This window comes from Neofelis nebulosa, chromosome 10 (genome assembly GCF_028018385.1).
Source record: "Neofelis nebulosa isolate mNeoNeb1 chromosome 10, mNeoNeb1.pri, whole genome shotgun sequence".
In the NCBI taxonomy this organism is placed as follows: domain Eukaryota; kingdom Metazoa; phylum Chordata; class Mammalia; order Carnivora; family Felidae; genus Neofelis; species Neofelis nebulosa.
Genome location: NC_080791.1, coordinates 33,404,798 through 33,413,278, shown reverse-complemented (window position 1 = coordinate 33,413,278; position 8,481 = coordinate 33,404,798).

Below are 8,481 nucleotides of genomic sequence, written 5' to 3'. Positions count from 1 at the left end.
ATATTTAAGTACCCAACCTAGAGTACCCAAATATATAAAACACTAATAAACATAAAGGAACTCATTGATAGTAATGCAATAATGGTAGGAGACTTTAACATCCAACTTACATCAAGGGGCAGATCGTCTAAACAGAAAATCAACAAGGAAACAATGGCTTTGAATGACACACTAGACCAGATGGACTTAACCAGTATATTCAGAACATTTCATCCTAAAGCAGCAGAATACGCATTCTTTTCAAATGCATATGAGACATTCTCCAGAATAGATCACAAATGAGTCCTCAACAAGTACAATAAGACTGAGATCATACCATGCATATTTTGTGATGACAACACTGTGAAACTGGAAGTCAACTTCAAGAAACAATTTGGAAAGACCACAAATTCATGCAGGCTCAAAAAATGTTACTAAAGAAAGAATGGGTTAACCAGGAAATTAAAGAAGAAATTTAAAAATATATGGAAACAAATGAAAATAAAAACACAATAATCCAAAACCTTTGGGATGGAGCAAAACCAGTTCTAAGAAGGAAGTTTATGGCAATAAAAGCTTATTTCAAGAAAAATCTCAAATAACAGCCAACCTTACACCTAAAGAAGCTAGGAAAAAAACAACAAAGCCCAAAGCCAGCAGAAGAGAAATAATAAAGACCAAAGTAGAAATAAACAATATAGAAAATAGATAGATAGATAGATAGATAGATAAATAAATAAATAAGTAAATAAATAATAGTAGAACAGATCAATGAAATCAGGAACTGTTTCTTTGAAAAAATTAATAAAATTGATAAAACCCTAACCACATTTATCAAAAGGAAAAGAGAAAGGACCCAAATAAATAACAACACAACAAAAGAGGATAAATAATAACCACCACAGAAATACAATAACTATAAGAGAATATTATGAGGAAGTATATGCCAACAAATTGGACAATCTGGAAGAAATGGATAAATTTGTATAAACATATAAACTACCAAAACTGAAACAAGAAGAAATAGAAACCTTAAGGAGACAGATAACCAGCATAGAAATTGAATCAGTAATCTAGATTTTGGTTCAGGTCATGATCTCACGGTTTCGTGAGTTTGATCCCTGCATCAGGCTCTGCACTGGCAGTATGGACTCTACTTGGGATTCTCTCTCTCACCCTCTCTCTGTCTCTCCCCAGTTTGCTCTCTTAAAATAAATAAATGAACTTAAAAAAAATTTTTTTTAATCTCTCAACAAATAAAAGTCCAGGGCTAGATGGCTTCCCAGGTAAATTCTATGAAATACTAACAGAAGAGTTAATACCTATTCTTCTCAAACTATTCCAAAAAATAAAAATGGAAGGAAAACTTCCAAACTCATTCTATGACACCAGCATTACTTGGATTCTAAATCCAAACAGACTCCACTGAAAAAGAGAACTACAGGATAATATCCATGATGAACATGGTTGCAAAAGTCTCAACAAAATACTAGCAAATCAAATCCAACAGTACATTAAAAGAATAATTCATCACAATCAAGTGGTATTTATTCCTGGGCTGCAAGTGTGATTCAATATTTGCAAAACAGTCAACATGATACACTACATTAATACAAGAAAGGACAAGAACCATATGATCTTCTCAATAGATGCAGAAAAAGCATTAGACAAAGTATAACCTCCATTTATAATAAAAACCCTCAACAAAGTAGGGGTAGAAGGAATATACCTCCTCAACATCATAAAGGCCTTATACTAAAGACCCACAGCTAATATTATTTCCAATGGGGAAAAACTGAGACCTTTTCCTCTACAGTCAGGAACAAGGCAGGCAAGTCCACTCTCACCACTGTTATTTAGCATAGTACTGAAAGTCCTAAGCCTCAGCAATCAGACAACAAAAAGAAATAAAAGGCATACAAATTGGTAAGAAAGAAGTCATACTATTGCAGATGACATGATACTCTATAGAGAAAATCCTAAAGACTCCTGCAAAAACACTAGTTAGAACTGATAAATGAATTCAGTAAAGTTGCAGGATACAAAATCAATGTACAGAAATCTGTTGCACTTCTATACATCAATAATGAAACAAAAAAGAGAAAGCAAAAAGAGAAATCAAAGAATTCATCCCATTCACAACTGCACCAAAAACCGTAAGATACTTAGGAATAAGCCTAACCAAAGAGGTAAAAGATCTATATTCTGAAAACTATGAAACACTGATGAAAAAAATTGAAGATGAAACAAAGAAATGGAAAAACATTCCATGCTCATGGATTGGAAGAAAAATATTGATAGAATGTCTATGCTATCCAAAGCAATCTATACATTCAGTGCTATTTTATCAAAATTACCACTAGCATTTTTCACAGAAATAGAGAAAATAGTCATAAATTTTGTATGGAACCACAAAAGACCTCAAATAGTCAAGGCAATATTGAAAAAGAAAAGTAAAGCTGGAGGGGTTACAATTCCAGAAATCAAGTTATATTACAAAACTGTAGTATATAAACATTATGGTACTGGTGTAAGAGATACATACATCAATGGGACAGAATAGAAAACCCAGAAATGGACCCACAACTATATGACAAACTAATCTTCGATAAAACAGGAAAGAATATCCAGTGGGAAAAAGTAAATTCAATAATTGATGTTGGGAAAACTAAACAACAACATACAGAAGAATGAAACTGGCCTACTTTCTTATACCATACGTAAAAATAAATCCAAAATGGATGAAAGACCTAAATGTGAGACAGGAAACCATCAATATCCCAGAGAAGAACACAGGCAGTAACTTCTTTAACATTGGCCATAGTAACTTCTTACTAGATATATCTTTTGAGGCAAAGGAAACAAAAGCAAAAATAAACTATTGGGACTTCATCAAGATCAAAACTTCTGCAAAGCAAAGGAAACAATCAATAAAACTAAAAGCCAACCTACAGAATGTGAGGAGATATTTACAAATGACATATCTGATAAAGGGTTAGTATCCAAAATCTATAAAGAACTCATCAAACTCAGCCCCCCAAAAATAAATAATCCAATTAGGAAATGGGCAGAAGACATGAATACACATTTTTCCAAAGAAGACATCCAGATGGCTAACAGACATATGAAAAGATGTTCAACCTTACTGGGTGCAGCCACTCTGGAAACAGTATGGAGGTTCCTCAAAAAGTTAAAAATAGAACTACCCAATAATCCAGCCATTGCACTACTAGGTATTTACACAAAGAATACAAAATATTAATTCAAAGGGGTACATGAACCCCATTGTTTATAGCAGCATTATCTACAATAGCCAAATTATGGAAAGACCCAAATGTCCTTTGACTGATGAAATGGATAAAGAAGGTGTAGCATCATATATATATAACACACACACAATGGAATATTACTGAGCTATCAAAATCTTGCCATTTACAATGACATGGATGGATCTAGAGAGTATTTTTTTTTATTATGAAATTTGTTGTCAAATTGGTTTCCATACAACACCCAGTGCTCATCCCAACAGGTGCTCTCAATACTCGTCACTCATCCACCCCTCCCTCCCACCCCCCCATAAATCCTCAGTTTTTTCTCAGTTTTTAGGAGTCTCTTATGTTTTGGATCCCTCCCTCTCTAACCATTTTTTTTCTTCCCCTCCCCCATGGTCTTCTGTTAAGTTTCTTGGGATCCACGTAGGAGTGAAAACATATGGAATCTGTCCTTCTCTGTATGACTTATTTCACTTAGCATAACACTCTCCAGAGGTAGAGAGTATTATACTAAGTGAAATAAGTCAGTCAGAGAAAGACAAATACCACATGTCCTCACTCACATGTAGAATTTAAGAAACAAAACAGATATGAACATATGAAAAAAGAGAGAGAAAGAGGCAAACCAGTAAACAGACTCTTAGCTATAAAGAACAAGCTGAGTGTTGAGGAAAGGTGGGTGAGGGGTTGGGTTAAATAGATAATGAGTTAAGGAGGGCACTTGTGATGAGCACTAAGTGTTGTAAGTAAGTAATGAATCACTATATTCTACACTGAAACTAATTTGCACTATATTTTAACCAATGGGAATTTAAAGAAAAATATGGTGAAAAAAAAGAAACCAAAAATTTGCCTACTTTTTCTTTGAGGAAAAAGAGGTCTTAATCTACAAAGCTTCCTTTAAAAGAAAAAATATTTTATTTCCATTATTTTGGAAGGACTCATTTACCTTTTCCTTCCAATGGTTTGGAAGCATTTGTCTTTCTAACGTAGAAGACAAAGGAAAATAATCCAATGGTTAAGTTTCCATATTGAAATAGGCTGATGATTCATTATTTCCCATTGCATCATTTTCAGTGCTCCTCTGCCTTACCCTGTCTCTCATCTTCCCATTCCAATCTATTCCACTCACCCCTGTTTCCAAAATTCCACTAAAAAATATATAAACAGATATTGGTCTTCATCTAATTACACTTTCTCCTCTTTAAACCTTGCAGTATCTTGACTTCAGTGACAACACACCTGTCCTGGAAGTCTACTAGGATCTCTGGCTGTTATTTTTCAGTACCTTTTACATCCTTTTTTCTCTATCTTTTAAACACTAGGATCTCCCAGGATTCCATTCTGCTCCCACTTCTCTTTGAACTCTACACCTTTCCCCTGGGTAATTTTATCTATTATTTTGATAACACCCTAATATGTATCTATAGCCCAATCTTTTCCTGAGCTGCTGATGCACATATCCAACTACCTGTGATCCTCTCCACTTGTATGCATCATGGACACCTAAAATTTAATTATGTCCAGAACTGAAGTCAGTGTATCTATATTCAACTGCTCTCCTATCTCCAGAAACAGCATAGTCAACTCAGTTTCTCGAGGCTCTATCCTGGAATGGTACCTATTCTTTCACCTTCTCCAGGCCTCCAAATCCAAATAATACACCAATCATTTCCCTCCATACCATCATTGCCAAGTTTGGTCCTCCTTTCCTCTTCTCTGGGTTATTACTGTAGTCTCCCCATCCATCTCCCTGCCTCCCATCTTAATTGCCCTCCAAGAGGACAGTTAGTGATCTTTTTTTTTAAATATAATTTATTGTCAGATTGGTTTCCATACAACAGCCAGTGCTCATCCCAACAAGTGCCCTCCTCCCTGCCCATCACCCAGTTTCCCTTCTCCCCCCCCCCACCTACCCTTAGTTTGTTCTCAGTCCTTTTATATATACAGTTACTGATCTTTCTAAAATGCATATCTAGGGGCACCTGGATGTCTCAGTTGGTTAAGCATTCCACTTCTGCTCAGGTCACCATTTCACAGTTCGTAGGTTCGAGCACCACATCGGGCTCTCTGTTGACAGCTCGGAGCTTGGAGTCTGTTTCAGATTCTATGTCTCCCTCTCTCTTTGCCCCTGCCCTGCTCTCTCTCTCTGTCTCAAAAATAAACATTAGAAATTAAAAATAAATAAAAAATAAAAATAAAAATAAAATGCATATCTAATCTGTCATTCTCTTGCTTGATGGAGTGAATCCTTCTTTTGCCCCCACCACTGCTCTTAGAACTTAGTTCCCAAATTTACAAAATCCTTCATAATCTGGCTCCAATTTACCACTTCATAGGACCTCAGTTGGCCCAAATGATACTTCAGTGCAAATTAGAAAAGATCCCTTTCTCAGAGCAGATGTAACCTCATGTCAGAGTGAAAGGCTTGGTGAGAAGAGTGTTGGCTGGACTTACATCCACCCTCACCTGATGTTTTTGTACAGAGCCTAAGATGCATAATCTTACATGGTGGCCTAGCCACTCAATCTCCTGGATCCATTCCCCAAATGTGCCACTTTTTCCTCTGCATTTTTGTGTGCCCCTGCCCCACATATACCCCTCTTCCTTCACCTAAATCCTCCACATCTTTGATTCATAATTCACTTTCTCTAGTTCTCCTCCCTATGCTCCACAGTGACTTTCACTGCCACAGACCATACCACAGTGTGTCATTTTGAATTGTGTGTCTTATTCTTACTAAATAAGAAATTCTGGTAGGGCAAGGGCCATATGTATCTCTTTGGCCCTTTTATTCCCAGTTCTAAGCAGTTGCCCGGCACCTAATAGATACTCAAAGTTGACAGAGATACGTGCTGTTACTTAAACATCTAAGGTTCTGACTGCCAAGGCCTATATCTCTCTTTGTTTCTCATTTCTTTCTTGAAAGCTAATAGTTTCTTCTTAAAGTTTTGCCTTGAAACCAAATGCTGACTTTCTATATAATTGTAAATATACAATTAAAATATATAATTAAAATTTTAAATATATAATTTAAAATTTTTAATATTGATCTGATCAAATTGGGCTATATTCTGCCCTTTCAGAAGCATGTTGAGAAATGGCTCAATATCTGTATGTCTTGTCTGCTTAGAAAATAGACATGACAACTAAACTTTAAAAAACACTGTATGGGTCCTCCTGGGCTTTTTAGGTCCCTCTGGTCATACTGGGTTCATTTTTAATAGAGTTTTTGTACAGACTTTTCAAGCTTTGCTAATCCGCTCTGCAAGAAAAATAACCTTGGAGCTTTCAGGTTGACAAGTGGAGTTACTACAAATTTTGTCAATGTTTTTTAGAGGTTGTTTAAGAAACCATGAACTACAGCAGTAAACTCTAAAGTTAGAATTATTTTTCTAGGAAACTTTACTACAGAAGGAGAACCAGCTCTCACAGGATAGGGTGTGGGTGTTTTAAATAAAACACAAGACACAAAAGGCAACAAAGAATATTGCCATGAGACAGTAGTAGACTCACAAAAATTAACTTTAAAAAATGGGTTAATAACTTAAGTGTACAACCTAAAACCATGAAATTCCTAGAAGAAAACATAGGAGAAAAACTCCATGACATGGTCTTGGCAATAATTTTTAGATATGACACCTAAAGTACAAGCATTAAAATCAAAGATAAATAAACAAATAGGGCTACATGAAAGTAAAAGTACAAAACAAAAAAAATCAACAAAATAAAAACCATAGAATCAGGAAAAAAGTATTTGTATATGATATATCTAATAATAGGTTAATAACCAAAATATATAAAGAATCTTACACTTAATAGTGAAAAATAATAATAATAATCTGATGTAAAAATGGTCAAAAGACCTGAATGGACAATCTTCCAAAAAAGATACACAAATGGCCAGCAGGTATGTGAAAAGATACTTAATATCACCAATCATTACAGACATGCAAGTTAAAACCACAATGAGGGGTACCTGGCCAATTCAGCTGGTAGAGTGACTCTTGACCTCTGGTTGTCCATTTGAGGCCCGTGTTGGGCTTGGAGATCACTAAAAAAAAATAAATAAACTTTAAAAAAAAACAATGAGATATCACCTCACCCTGCTAGAATGGCCATCATTACAAAGATAAGAGATAATAAATGCTGGTGTGAATGTAGATAAAGGAGAACCCTTGCGCACTGTTGGTGGGAATGCAAACTGAGACAGGCACTGTGGAACACAGTATTGAGGATCCTCAAAAAGTTAATATAGAATCACCAAATGATCCAGCAATTCCACTTCTGAGAATATATACAAAACCAAAAAACAAAAAACAAAACCAAAACATTTCTGCACCCTGATGTTCATAGCAGCATTATTTCCAATAGCCAAGACACAGAAATAATCTAAGCATCCAGGGATGGATGAATGGATAAAGAAGTTGTGATATATATATATATATATATATATATATATATACACACACACACACACACACACACACACACACACACACAATGAAATGTTATTCAGCCATTAAAAAAAGGAAATCCTGGCATTTATGACAACATGGATGAAACTTAAGGGCATTATGCTAAGTTAAAAAAAAAAGTAAAACAGAGAAAGACAAATACTATATCATTTCACTTATGTGTGGAATATTTAAAAAACAACAACATGAAAACCTCATGAGAAAACATCAGATTTGTGGTATCAGAGGTAGAGTGGGAAGGGAGGGGATTGAAGGAAGGTGGTTAAAAGGTACAACTGTCCAGTTACAAGATCAATAAGTACTAGGGATATAATATAGAACATTATGACTATAGTTAACACTGCTGTATGATCCATATGACAGTAAATCCTAAGAGGTCTCATCACAAGGAAAAAATTTTGTTGTTTTTTTTTCTTTTTATTGTATTTGTGTGAGATGATGGTTGCTAATTAAACTTACTGCAGCAATCACTTCAAAATATATATGTTAAACGATTATGCTCTATGCCTTAAACTTGCAGTGATGTATGTTAGTTATATCTCAATAAAACTGGAAAAAAAAAGGAGAGTGGTAGTTTTCATTTATCTATTCACCCCACACAATTTATTGATTGTTTAGTATGGGTTAGGCATTATGCTTGATGCTTCAAGGATATAGTAGTGACTATAGTGACAGGTCCCTGACCTAATGGATGTTAGTTACACTCTATTAGGCAAGAAATTAGTCCCACTGTTGATGGGATATTTCTCAGA